Below are 15,044 nucleotides of genomic sequence, written 5' to 3' on the forward strand. Positions count from 1 at the left end.
CAAATTTTATTGGGTTTTGAAAAAGTTTGTACCTTCTGATGCTTTTCATCGTCCTGAAGCATATAGTTAGTCATCTGCCTCTTCACAGCATAAGGATTCTTTCTACGGTTGATAAAGGAGATTAACTGAGAGTGTTTGTAAAGGTTCATCCAATTCTATACCTTCTCCAGTTAATAAATTTGAGGCGAAGGAAACAGAGAGATACACAGCGTTTTGGGTTAAATGACAATGACATTTATTGGGAAATTAAGAGGAATACGTTGAACGATAAGGGAGCCAAAGAAGTAAGATAAGAGTTCATTGTCTCTGGACTGAAACATCAGCTGAGTCATAGAAGTGGAGGAGAGTCATCACCTCTGGTGCCCCCAGATGTGATAATCCAATCTCTATTAGACACTCTAATAAACAGAAAAAAATATAATTTTTTTTTAATTCGGAAAATATGGAAATGACATAAAATCCTGGGAATAGTTGAAGTATTTACAAGTTATACCAGGATATAACCCATCCGCCCCGACCCAACCCGTTTGTATGGCAAATCAATTAAACCGAATCGTCTAACCGTGTAACCATACTAACCAACCGAACCAATCCCTCAAAACCAAACCAAAGCTGTCGGCTTTAGGAAACCCTGTCAATGTATTTCGAGAGAGATCCAATCCAATTTGTCGAAATTTTTAAAACTCATTTCTCTCCTCTTTTTCTTTCTTTCCTCACGAGAAGAACCCTAGTTTCCAAAATCGAGCTTGATTCGGTGAGAATCAAGATAGAATCCGGTGAAATCTTCTGATTGCGATGGTGGTCAAAACGCGACGGGGTAAAAGGAATGAGAATCCAACGGAGGAAGAGGCTCCGAGAGAGAAGTTTGCAAAGATGGGCTCTAGAGAAAATGTGGAGAAGACGACGACGGAGGAGAGTGAAACAAGGGCGGTGGAGGTTGTTGAATCGACGGCAAAGACGACGGATGAATCGACGACAAAGACGATGGATGTCTCGATGGAGAAGACGAAGACGACAGATGTCTCGACGGAGAAGACGAGAAAGGACTTATCTGAGAATACGGCGGAGATGACGGAGCCGTTTAATGTGGTTGCAGAAGCTGCTCCGACGATACTGAACAAAGGTCCTGGAGATGAAGAGAATGAGGAAACCGCTTCTGGAGATGAAGAGAATGAGGAAACCGCTTCTGGAGATGAAGAGAATGGTGAAACCGCTTATAGAGATGAAGTGAATGAGAAAACCGCTTCTGGAGATGAAGTGGATGAGGGTTCTGAAGAAGAACAAGAAAAACCAGATGGAGAGAAGGAGAGTTCTAACGAGGACCATGAATATTCTGAAGAAGAACCTCCAGATGGAGAGAATGAAGTGAATGCACGTTCGGAAGAAGAACAAGCAAATGGAGAAGGAGAAGAGGAAGCAAACGAGAATGGGAATCCACCTGAAACTCATGTAACAAATTATCAATGAGTTTGAATTGAAGTCATAACATATGATTAGGGAGAGGTAGTAAATCGAGTGGGTTAATGTTAGTAATACTAGGAGAACTATTGGAAAAACTGTCAGTTTTAGTATTACTTTGGTATGCGTTAGTATAACTTGAGTATAACTTGGATATAACTTGGATATAAATTGGATATAACTTGCAGGATTTGGATGCAAATGAGGCACTCGAGGCAATCAAACCAACCATAATGTTCTTCAAGCCATCTGAGTACAAAAAAAATAAAGCTAGGGACGAGATGCATGATAGCTAGTGCGATTAATACGATAAGCAATCTGAAACCGAAGCTGTCTAACGCGAAGTGGAACTGGTTCACGGAGCATCCTCAATTCAGACACATTTTCCACATGAAAAGCGAGAACAAACACAGGGTTCAAGGTATGTGGATGTTGTTGCTACGTACTGCCGGTTGCGAGAGGCGGAGAGAAGTGTGGTTAATTGTGAAGGGCGTAGCCATCCGTTATGGGCTGAGGGAACACGGTTTGATATATGGGCTATTCTGCCACAACTATCCTCTCAGCTACAAAAATCTTGGTGGGACGAAGTTTGTTGATCGACATTTCAAGGAAGGAGAACTTAGAAAGTTGGAGGATGTTAAGAAGAAGCTCGTGACATGGGACCCCACAAAGACAGACTGAAGATGGCGGTTCTATTCTTCTTAGCTTCTGTTGTTTTCGCGCAGACGAAGGTTGGACACAAGGCTAATCCTGTGTTGGAGGTGTTCCAGAGAGCAGTGGATGATATTGACTTGTGTAAGTCCTTTCCATGGGGGAGATTCTTTTATGATTACATGCTGAAGGAGATCTCTCACACAATGAAGCATTTTGGAGGGGTGGTGAAAGAGAATACATTATGGCCGCTTCGGGTTTCTGTGTTCCACTAGAAGTATGCAAAATCCCATTAATGACTTGATTGGTATTGTTATTTACTGATGGTATTTTATAAATGTTGTGTTTAACAGCTTCTTGCATTCAAGGCAATTCCTAAGCTAGGATTGGCGTTCAGAGAACCTGTTGAAGAAGCTGATGTCAACTGCCCGAGGATGTGCAAGTCCTCATTCAAACGAAATGGAATGACAGGGGTGTCACTTTCGGCGATAAACAAGGAATTGTCTAACACAACCGTAAGTTTACCGAGACTCAAGTTTACCTGTGAACTAAAGTAGAACTAGAGTAATACTGTGGTAGAACTAGAGTAATACTGTAGTAGAAGTAGAGTAATATTGTGGTAGGATTAAAGTAAAACTATGGTAGAACTAGGGTAGAACTAGAGAGGGAGAAGTGTTTGGATGCAGGCTATAAGGTCTTTTTTCAAGACATGCACGACGAGGATGTAGCTGCGCGTCAAAAACAGGCAGAAGCGAGTGAAGCTGCAGCAGGGGATGGAATAGAAGCAGGTGAGCAGTCGATTCAACTGGGAGATGTTATGAAGTTGCTGAAAAGAACGATGAAACTGATGAGGACAGTTGACAAGAAGGTTGACCATTTGGATGGGAGATTGGCCCCGATTGAGGAGTTCAAGGAGGCACAATCTAAAGCAGCAGAAGAAGAAGCACCAGCACAAGAGAAAGCCAAGAAACATAAACACAGGAAGAAGTGAAGTAGAGATGCCTCACTTGCTTGGTGTGTTAGAACTTTGTTTTATGTGTTTTATGAAGTAGACAAACGATGTCTTTTGATGTGTTTCTTGTTTGTGATGTGGATTTAGAACTTTTAACTATGTTATGACTATATATGCGATCTTTGTTGTGGATGTTTTTACTTTTATTGTGTAGGTCGAGTGAGAGTCTAGGAGAGTAACAGTTGATAAAGTCTAGGAAATTTGTTTAAGAGAGTACCTATTGATAATGTCTAGGAAATCAGTTTATTAGAATAATGGTTGATGATGAAAGTCTAAACATAGAGAGTACCAATTGATAAAGTCTAGGAAATTAGTTTAAGAGAGTACCTATTGATAATGTCTAGGAAATTAGTTTATTAGAATAATGGTTGATGATGAAAGTCTAAATATAGAGTACCAATTGATAAACATAAGAGTGCTTAGCATAACATAAGTTTGGGCATAACATAAGATTGAACACATAAACTTACACAAGTCTTAACAAGAGTCGTAGAGTCCTCTCCTAAGAAACAAAGACTTGTATTAACCGAAATAAGAAAAATAGATAGGTAGGGAAGCCAAAGTTTTTAGCACATGAACTCAGAACTTGCGAGGTCGAGAATCTCATGGACGGAAGGTCGAGGTAATGAGCCTCTTAAGCTTAGCAATCTCTTCTGCCAACTCTTTCACCTCCCCCCTTAGGCGCTCCACTTCTTGCTGAACACCAAAAGCCCATGGCTGGCGAAAGTGCAACCCATCGTCCTGCACAGTTTCAACCAAAGTGGAAGTCAGTTTCACCCATATGATAACTCAGTTTCACCCAGAGATACCCAGAGTATAACACAGTTTCACCCAGAGATATCCAGAGTATAACACAGTTTCACCTAGAGTATAACACAGTTTCACCCATAGTATAAACTCAGTTTATCTCAGTTTCCCTTAGTTTTACAACGAAGACAAAGATAAGCGGAAATTACCTCATAATTCTTGCAGGTGAAGTACCTACTCCCAGGCAAGGTATCAAAATCTTATTTGTACTTCGGAGTTGGAGAAACATTCGTCATTATTTCACCACCGCATGGGCAACGGGTAGGAATTCCATATTGGGCATCGGCAATGAACCCTATCATGTCGTAGTGTTTCTTCAGCTTCTTCATCTCCTTCATCTCTTCATGCGGATGAGTCATGTTCAGTAAAAGGGAAAGAGTAAAACCCTAGATCTTCAGAGAATATAGAAAGAGAATGTATAAAGAGAGAGTGTATGAATGGTGAGAGAGATTAGAAAGAGAGAGTGGTGGGGAAGTGAAAAAGTGTCTGGGAAAAGATAGGAAAAGACGAGACTCAGATAAAAGAGTAGAGGGAATCTATTTTTTGACCTAAATAATTGGAAATTTTGGCTTTTTTCGTTTAGGCGCGAAATTTTTTTTTATTCTCCCTCTGAAATATTTGCTCTTAGTTATACTGAAGTTTCTGGTTTTACCCATTTTCTTCATAGTTCTACTTTTCGTGATTTCAACATTTTTAAGTTTTACGTATAATTTTAATTTCTAAAGAAAGTTTTACTTGTCATTTTTCTGCATTACCATGTAAGCATAAATGATTAGTGCAATAACATATTTTAAATGATGAAAACTATAGAATACTTCTTTATAAGCTGATCTTATTAACAAAGTGCTCTTTGAAAGACTATATACGATGATATATTTTTCATGAAACAATGAGTTTTTTTATTATGAGGTTTGTAAATATTTGTTATCTTCACTAATGTATTTTGAGAAGCAGTATCTGCTATATAATTTTTGGTGACCGTGTTTTTGTATTAAGACTTATGTAGTTGGGATTTTTCGGATTATGCCGATTTCTATCATAGTTACACCTTGTTATACTAGTTTTCTGCGGTTTTCCAATATATCACTTAAACATAACTGCCAAAACGCTTAAACAGAGATTGCAAAACAAACACTTAAACTTAGATAATACATGGTTAGATCGCTTAAACATAGAATTCTTCAAACTTTCTAACAATTTCTTCTTCATTTTGGATCTCATCCCGGGCTTCAATCAAAGCTCTTTTTTTGCCATAATGTCCCGTCCTCTTCATCAAACCATGCGAAGAACTTGCATTCATTTCTCCTGCCATAATTTCAATTGTAAAGCTATTTTCCCATTAGAATCGGTAGTTCTATAATCGGATGGGATACCTTGAAACGCTGAAAACCATAAAATCGTCGCCTTGGGTTCTTCTCTGTCCAAGCTTGGGTTATGGCTGCCTCTAAGCCACAAAACACAATTTCCGACCAGAATTGTGCCTTCTCCTTGACGATCCGGAACCATCTCCTTGCATCTTCGGTATTTTGTACTGAGAAGGGGAACAGTCGAGCTCTAAGAGAGAGAGAGAGAGAGAGAGAGAGAGAGAGAGAGAGAGGAGAAAATTCGAGTCTATAAAGGAGAAAATTCGAGTCTATGCCACAAAAGATATACTTAGTTTTACCAATGTTTTCAAAGCAACATACCAAAAGCCAAAACAACACAACAGCAATAAAATCCAAACAAGAAGATCTAGTTTGATTCACTGGGATTACTACTATGCATTCCAAACAACAGCCAACTGAAACCAGAATTTTGCCTTGGTCGCCTTATGTTTTGTGTCCTTTTACGTTGTTCCCCAACAGATGGATTCCTCTTATTCTTTTTTCTTCCCTTCCTCTTGAGGCGATCTGGAGGTATGATCAGAAGCTCTTTGATGTGATCTGGTACATTCCAATCACACCTGTCCGACACAGAATAAATGGTCTTGTAATAAGCCAATGCCCAAAGTTCTGTCCAGTAATATTTCGAGCATAACTCATGATACTCTATCTTGACATCACGTCGACGACCAGGAGCAGCTTCAACCTCAAGGAAATATAAGTAAGCAGCAAGTCCGTGCAGACAAGGATACTTTTCATAATCATACACCTTGCAGCTACATATATTCTCTATCAAGTTGACAACATAATTCTTCCCATTTTCAGTGTCGGTTACTTCGTACTCAAGCTCATAACTATTAAGCTCACGCACTGGTGTTTTTTCAGCTGTGCTCCATAGGTTATGCAAGTGAATCTCGACAAGAAGAACCAGTTTGGTATCAATCTACCCAGCCACAAAGTTCTTCCGATGTTCATTGAACCAGTCTGAAAACTTTTTGATGATTGTATCCAACAATGGTATTAAAGCATACCTCCTGGCGTCCCTAAAGATGCTGTTCATTGACTCCACACTGTTGCTAGTGTCCAAGTTGTATCTCACACCTGAGAAATAATCCCGAGCCCATGTGCTTTTATCCGTATGCTCCTCCAAATACTTGTACGCTGGAGGAAATCTCACCTTAAAAGATGCGTAAGCAGACTCGAACTCAGCCACCGTGTAACACCTAGCCAACTCCATAAATCTCCATGCGACTACGGCTTTGGTTGTGTTACAAGCATGCCCTCTCACATTCTGAGACAAATGCCATATACAATGGCCATGGTGAGATTGTGGAAACACATTAGCTACAGCCGCGATTAGGCTCTGGTTTCTATCACTCATAAATACTAATACAGAATAGTCTGGTATAGCAGTTTTGAGCATCTCGAAAAACCATGTCCAACTAGCATTATTCTCACCGTCGAGTACACCAAACGCAAGCGGATAATGGTGACGATTAGGATCTTGAGCTTTAGCAAATACTAGTACACCGCCATATCCAATCTTCAGAAATGTGGCATCGACAACTATCACCTTCCTCATGGCTGCAAAACCTTCAATACAAGCTCCCAGAGCTATGAAGAGGTACTTGAACTTATTTCCCTCATCCAACTTCACCCCTGTTTTTGTTCCCGGATTGACCTGCTCTAACATATACAAGTAGCTATATAGCATCTTGTAGCTCTCTTCCGAACCACCACGCAACTCAGAATTAGCTAGATTTTTCCCTCTCAAGGCTGTCGAGTAAGATATTGTTACACCAAGTTTTAACTTTATAAGATCCATGATATCTTTCGGAACAGGAGTACTTAGTTTTCCAGGATATTCCTCATTCAGAAAAGTTGCAACTAATTCTGCTGAGCCTTTTCTCTTGATGTTGCTGCTTTTACTTTGATTAGACCGAGAGCATGTATGCACACCCGTGTACCTCCTAACTGAAAATATTTCGCATGTATGCACACCCGTGTACCTCCTAACTGAAAAAATTTCAGTCTCTGAAATCTTTGCAGCTCGTAAACTCCACTTACAGGTTGCTTAACAACATTTTAACACCAATCGTCTCCGGTCCGACTTTTTGATAACATAACGAAAGCATTCACCAAATGCAGCTCTATCGACCACCTCTTGAAGTGCTTCCTTACTTGGAAACTCATGAAGCTTATACAGACCCAAACCATCTTCCCAAGCCTCTATAACCTGACTAGCTTTTTTTATAGGTGGCTGCTCAACATACTTATATGCACCCATACCCGTCTCACCTGCGGTGTTCGTCTCTGCTGCGGTGTCCGTCTCAGCTGCTGTGTCCGTTTCAGCTGTTGTGTCTGTTTCAGCTGCGGTGTCTGTCTCTGCTGCAGTGTCTGTCTCTGCTGTAGTGTCTGTCTTTACTGCAGTGTTTGTCTCTGCTGCAGTGTCTGTCTCCGCTGCGGTGTCCGTATCCATATAATCATTCTCTGCATCTATTGGATCCTTCTGTTGATTTTCTTGATCATTTTCTACATACAGAGTTATGGCCTTCGGTCCGATTTCATCATAAACATCATCATTTCCCTGCAACACTTCGTAGTTCATACCAAACGAACTTATGACCACTCTCGACACCTTCTCTAACTGATCTGATCTACTCGTCTCCTCCACTAACAAAAGAGATCTACGGTTGTCTTTATCAACGGTTGTTAGGAAACCAAACAGATCATCATCATCACGAATAATTTGCTGTTCTTCAGATCCATACACCATCGGCATGCACTTCAATGCCAGTTTTACCTTACTTTCATCCAACGCAAGCTTTTTATACAACTTTTCTTCTAGCATTGCCAAACTTATATCCTCCACTGTTGTCTTCAAGGTTACACAAGAGATCTCCCCTTTGAATTTGAAATAGACGCTCACATATTTTATCATTGTATCCTGCAAGAACAAAATAAAAAAGTTTTAGTTATACCTGTAGTTCTTTGTTCTACCGACTTGTCAACAGTTTTACCAAGTTTTACCTACTCTACAACAATTATCAGTTCTACTTGTTATACCTAGTTATACAAAGTAATGCTTAATGCTTAAACAAGAACTCAAATGTATGTACGATTGATTGATCGGAGAGATCTCCGTGCAAAGTGTTGGGGTCAAAAACGGTTACGACGGAATTACCACCCGAAAATCCTCGGAGATCGTATTTCCGAAAGAGATAGTAAAAGAAGAGATGTAATTTTCGTAAAAATAATCAATACGAAGTTTTTACGAAGAAGTATCCTTTGGGATTCAAACCGAACAAACCAAGCTCGGTCACCACGCATACACGCCGTCCGATCGCTATGCAGCAACCAAACCTGAGCCAAAGCTCGGTCGCTACGTAGCGACCGAGCGATCGTCCCGCTCGGTCGCTACGTAGCGACCGAGCGATCGCCCCGCCCGGTCGCTACGTAGCGACCGAGCTCGAGCCAAAGCTCGGTCGCTACGTAGCGACCGAGCGATCGTCCCGCTCGGTCGCTACGTAGCGACCGAGCTCGAGCCAAAGCTCGGTCGCTACGTAGCGACCGAGCGATCGTCCCGCTCGGTCGCTACGTAGCGACCGAGCTCGAGCCAAAGCTCGGTCGCTACGTAGCGACCGAGCAATCGTCCCGCTCGGTCGCTACGTAGCGACCGAGCACTCGTCTCGCTCGGTCGCTACGTAGCGACCGGGCTCGAGCCAAAGTTCGGTCGCTGTGTAGCGATTGAACCTTTCCGAACATCGATACGACACCAGTCCTTGCATTCTCGTCAAACCTTCGAATGCTATCTCCCGAAGACCGTAGCAAGCTCAGTCCATGTTTTCCGCTATTCTAATTCATCGATCAGACTTCGCGGATTAGAAACCGCGGAAAACTCGTAGTAAACGTGTCGAGTCGGAAGACGGCCCAAAGGGACCTAAAACACGACTCGAGGCCCATCCTACGATTTTTTCTAACCAAAAGCCCGTGAACCACAGCATGGTTCACGCTTGGCCCACGAGGAAGGATAAATGTCAAGTTTCCGCGGATAAATACGGAAGTTTTGAAGATAATTTTGAAAATCGGGAAAAATGTAATATCTCCATTTTTATGCTATGACGGCTTAAGGGCAGAAGAGTAAAAGCGTAAACCGACCTTGGAGCTAGTATATAAGGAGTCCTAGGCGAGGAGCAGAAAGAGAACTTTTTTCAGAGCAAACTTAGCACTTAGAGCAATTTAGGCAATTTTCCGTTTTTGTTATTTCGAGCTGCGACTCAATTAGGTTTAGCCGTCTTAGGGTTGCTAGAACTGTTGGGGTCAAAAACGGTTACGACGAAATTACCACCCGAAAATCCTCGGAGATCGTATTTCCGAAAGAGTTAGTAAAAGAAGAGATGTAATTTTCGTAAAAAATAACCTATACGAGGTTTTTACGAAGAAGTATCCTTTGGGATTCAAACCGAACAAACCAAGCTCGGTCGCTACGTATACACGCCGTCCGGTCACTACGTAGCAACCAAACCCGAGCCAAGCTCGGTCGCTACGCAGCGACCGAGCGATCGTCCCGCTCAGTCGCTACGTAGCGACCGAGCTCGAGCCAAAGCTCGGTCGCTACGTAGCGACCGAGCTCAGCCAAGCTCGGTCGCTACGTAGCGACCGAGCGATCGTCCCGCTCAGTCGCTACGTAGCGACCGAGCTCAAGCCAAAGCTCGGTCGCTACGTAGCGACCGAGCACTCGTCTCGCTCGGTCGCTACGTAGCGACCGGGCTCGAGCCAAAGTTCGGTCGCTGTGTAGCGATTGAACCTTTCCGAACATCGATACGACACCAGTCCTTGCATTCTCGTCAAACCTTCGAATGCTATCTCCCGAAGACCGTAGCAAGCTCAGTCCATGTTTTCCGCTATTCTAATTCATCGATCAGACTTCGCGGATTAGAAACCGCGGAAAACTCGTAGTAAACGTGTCGAGTCGGAAGACGGCCCAAAGGGACCTAAAACACGACTCGAGGCCCATCCTATGATTTTTCCTAACCAAAAGCCTGTGAACCACAGCATGGTTCACGCTTGGCCCACGAGGAAGGATAAATGTCAAGTTTCCGCGGATAAATACGGAAGTTTTGAAGATAATTGTGAAGATCGAGAAAAATGTAATATCTCCATTTTTATGCTATGACGGCTTAAGGGCAGAAGAGTAAAAGCGTAAACCGACCTTGGAGCTAGTATATAAGGAGTCCTAGGCGAGGAGCAGAAAGAGAACTTTTTTCAGAGCAAACTTAGCACTTAGAGCAATTTAGGCAATTTTCCGTTTTTGTTATTTCGAGCTGCGACTCAATTAGGTTTAGCCGTCTTAGGGTTGCTAGAACTGTTGGGGTCAAAAACGGTTATGACGAAATTACCACCCGAAAATCCTCGGAGATCGTATTTCCGAAAGAGTTAGTAAAAGAAGAGATGTAATTTTCGTAAAATAACCTATACGAGGCTTTTACGAAGAAGTATCCTTTGGGATTCAAACCGAACAAACCAAGCTCGGTCGCTACGTATACACGCCGTCCGGTCACTACATAGCAACCAAACCCGAGCCAAGCTCGGTCGCTACGCAGCGACCGAGCGATCGTCCCGGTCGGTCGCTACGTAGCGACCGAGCTCAGCCAAGCTCGGTCGCTACGTAGCGACCGAGCGATCGTCCCGCTCGGTCGCTACTTAGCGACCGAGCTCAAGCCAAAGCTCGGTCGCTACGTAGCGACCGGTCGCTACGTAGCGACCGGGCTTGAGCCAAAGTTCGGTCGCTGCGTAGCGATTGAACCTTTCCGAACATCGATACGACACCAGTCCATGCATTCTCGTCAAACCTTCGAATGCTATCTCCCGAAGACCGTAGCAAGCTCAGTCCATGTTTCCCGCTATTCTAATTCATCGATCAAACTTCGCGGATTAGAAACCGCGGAAAACTCGTAGTAAACGTGTCAGATCGGAAAACGGCCCAAAGGGACCTAAAACACGATTCGAAGCCCATCCTACGATTTTCCTAACCAGAAGCCCGTAAACCACATCATGGTTCACGCTTGGCCCACGAGGAAGGATAAATGTCAAGTTTCCGCGGATAAATACGGAAGTTTTGAAGATAATTGTGAAGAACGGGAAAAATGGAAAATCTCCATTTTATGCTATGACGGCTTAAGGGCAGAAGAGTAAAAGCGTAAACCGACCTTGCAGCTAGTATATAAGGAGTCCTAGGCGAGGAGCAGAGGAGAGAACTTTTTCAGAGCAAACTTAGCACTTAGAGCAATTTAGGCAATTTTCCGTTTTTGTTATTTCGAGCTGCGACTCAATTAGGTTTAGCCGTCTTAGGGTTGCTAGAACTAGGAATCTCGCCGACAGCTCTCGAGCCCAGGCTTATACCTTGTTGTAACGCTCATACGCAGATTCGGAATAAGATCTACTTTGCTCTCTTTTCGATTTCTTATTTTTATCGTTGTTATTCTCGTGTTCTGATTGCTTGACGTGTGGTAATTAACAGATATCCGGGTCCTCTGGGAAACTAGGGTTTTCTTAGTTTCCTTATTTAAACGGAAATCGACAGTGTGAATTTCGGTTCCCACAGTTTGGCGCTAGAAGGAGGGGGACTTACGGATCAATCTAACCCGCAAAAGCCACACACAATCTGACATGTCAACCAACGACGCGGATAACGTGCAAACTCCTCTTAATGGAGGCAGCGGCACCGATCTCCACACTCCAGTAGCGGACGTATCCGCAGCCAACGCGCAAGCCAACGCCGTGACGCTCGAGGAGTTCAAAAAGATGTTCGCCACCTATGAGAAAAGGTCGGAAGAACAGGATAAGCTCGTGAATACCTTGACTAAACAGGTTGAAACCTTAACGGCAAGGACCCAAGCTATCCGTCCCCGCGGAACCACCAAAATCCGCGGGAAGAGGCTCGACTTCGCCACCCCACTCGATAGAGCAGGACGACCTTCCGGTTGATATCTTGCATATTTACATTGTTTTATCCATTCATCCATGAGCATTTTCATCATATAGATTAGGATTTAGCCATGTCTAGGTTGCATTTTGCATTCATTGTCCTTATTAGGTGCTGGAGTGTGCCATGGAGTGATTTGAGATGTTTGGGAGCATTGTGATCCAAAAGGGGGTGAAAGATGAGCATGGATTGAGCCTTTATAGAAATCTTCTGTTGCTAAGATTTTGTGGAGACACAGCAGATTGAGTTAGCTTTCTAATGGAAGTGGTTTCAAGTCATTTGGAGATGTAATGAACGAGTTATGATCAATTTACTAGAGGCATATCCATCCTGGTCGAGCATCGCAGAGTGACCTCTCAGAGCGACCTACCGAGGTCGCTCCCAGCCAGAGCGACCAGTCCAGAGCGACTACCTCAAGTCACTCCCAGCCAGAGCGACCAGCCAGAGCGACCAGCTCAAGTCACTCGCGTTTTGACGCGTCGAGACACAAAAAAACGCGTCGGGAGCGACCTCCTGGAGCGACTATGCTAGGTCGCTCCGCGTGTTTTGCTTGGACGATTTTTATGTTATTTCAGGGGCCTTTTGGTCATTTGTTTTGATGTTTTACACTTTCTAAACCTAAGTTAAGTACTTGGTAAGCCATTGGAGGCAAGATAATCTCTTTTCTAGAGAAGAACTAGTAAAAAACCTCTTTTGATTCAGATTTCATTGCTTTCATCTTGTGTTCTTGTTGATTTCTTATTTATTTCTCTACATGGTTAATCTAAAATCCAATATGGGTTTAAGAGGAATCATGGAGATTAGTGAGTAATCACTTTTTGAATTCATGGGTTAGGGAGATCAAGGGTGATTAGGTTAGTTCTAGGATGTTTTAGTGTAGATCATTCTTGTTCCTTGCTAGTAGAGTATTCATAATGCATCTTCTGAGTTGGCCACTCAAAAGTTGATCAATAGGCATTTCCCACCCAAAAGGTGTTTGATGAAATGCCTGAGACAACTCTCCTAGGCTTTTAGTATACTTTGCCAAAGACATTTGTTGTTAAAGGTGCTAAGATAGTTAATAGACTTGTTAGTAATGATTGCTTTCATATTATTCAACCAAAGACATTTGATGTTTGAGATATGTTAGCAAATGAGCATTCATCTAGACATAGAGCTTGCTTAGAATTGTGTCTAGGCTTAAGGTTGATAGTTTGATTGATCATTTGCCATCCTTAGTTCGATACTTGATCACCCAAGGTCTAATCCCTATGCCCATGAGTTCTCTTTTCCCTTAGTCAAGAAAGTATCATTCTGTTATTGCTTTCTAGTATTAGTAGTAGTTTAAAACCCATCTAAATCATTGGTTGCACTTAGATTAAGTGAGTACTTGCATTCTCGGTGCTTTGATATCCCTCAGAACTGGTTCGACAATCATTTATACTACAACATTTGTCTTAGGAGCCTTGAAAACTCCTAACATCAAATTGGCGCCGTTGCCAAATTCTGAGTAGATTTCAACATTGAGATTTAGTCACTTGCTTGAGACTAAGTCATTTTTATTTTCTTTTGTTACTGATTCTTCTTCACCTCCCTTTAATCTACAGGTGTATGCACTTGAGGAGTAGGGGTCCATCAAACCTAGTTCCAAGAGTTGCAGATATCAGAGCTTTAGAGAGAGAGTGTGCTAGAAAGAGAAGAGAAGAAGAGCAACAGGCTCAATTGCAGAGATTGCACACTGATATGGGAGACATACATCAGCATGATGCAAGCGTAAATGGCGCTAATAACAATGCTCCAGCTAACCAACAGCGAGCAGCTCGACCCATTGGCACTTACGACCGTCCCAACATTCATGGTCATAGATTGGGAATCCGAGAACCCGCTGTGGCAGCCAACAACTTTGAGATCAAGTCAGGACTCCTCAATGTGATCGAGAACAACAAGTATCATGGCTTGGCACTAGAAGACCCATTTGATCACTTGGACAGGTTCGACAGCTACTGTGGGTTGTCAAAAACCAATGGTGTGTCCGAAGATGCCTTAAAGCTCAAGCTATTCCCTTTCTCTTTGGGAGATAAGGCACGTCAGTGGGAGAAGTCTCTACCCAGCGACTCCATCACCACTTGGGATGACTGCAAGAAAGCATTCTTGGAGAAGTTCTTCTCTATTTCAAGAACTGCTAAGCTGAGAAGCGAGATTTCCAGCTTTCAACAGAAGAACTTGGAAGGTTTCAGTGAAGCCTGGGAGAGATTCAAGGGCTACCAAGCTCAATGCCCACACCATGGCTTCTCTAAGGAGGCTTTCTGAGCACATTCTACCGTGGTGCTCTTCCTAAGTACAGAGCCAGACTGGATACAGCTAGCAATGGGTTCTTCTTGGGGAGAACTGAGGAAGATGCAGAAGAGCTGGTTGACAACATGGTAAAGAGTGATGCAGTCTACAGGGGAGACCACGACAGAGGTAGTAGAACAGATGATAAGCAGACGAGGAAAGAGATCAAAGCTTTGGAAAACAAGATCGACCTACTCATTGCTGAAAAAGCAACCCAAGAGCAGCTGAAGTTTGTTGGTAACTCCAAGAAGGAAGATCCACTTGCTGTCAATGAGGTTGAGGGTTTGGAAGGTCAAGAGGAGTTGTGTTTCATTAACAACAATGGTAGCTGGTACAAAAAGGAGCCCAACTTTCAGTACAACAACTACCAACAAAAATCCTATCCAAACAACCAACAGAGTGGTTATACGCCAAGAAACAACCAGCAAGGCAGCTATCAGCCTCAGCAAAACCCCTT

The 15,044-nt window shown here is 42.9% G+C and overlaps 1 non-coding gene across 1 annotated transcript; it reads right to left on the reverse strand.

The window, feature by feature from the left end:
• Positions 1-14,437: 14,437 nt before the first annotated feature.
• On the reverse strand, positions 14,438-14,544 carry LOC125578697. The gene has a single exon (XR_007316780.1). It is a non-coding gene; the product is annotated as a small nucleolar RNA R71 (small nucleolar RNA).
• Between the last annotated feature and the right edge of the window lie 500 nt (positions 14,545-15,044).

Source organism: Brassica napus, chromosome A9, assembly GCF_020379485.1.
Source record: "Brassica napus cultivar Da-Ae chromosome A9, Da-Ae, whole genome shotgun sequence".
Classification (NCBI taxonomy): Eukaryota; Viridiplantae; Streptophyta; class Magnoliopsida; order Brassicales; family Brassicaceae; genus Brassica; species Brassica napus.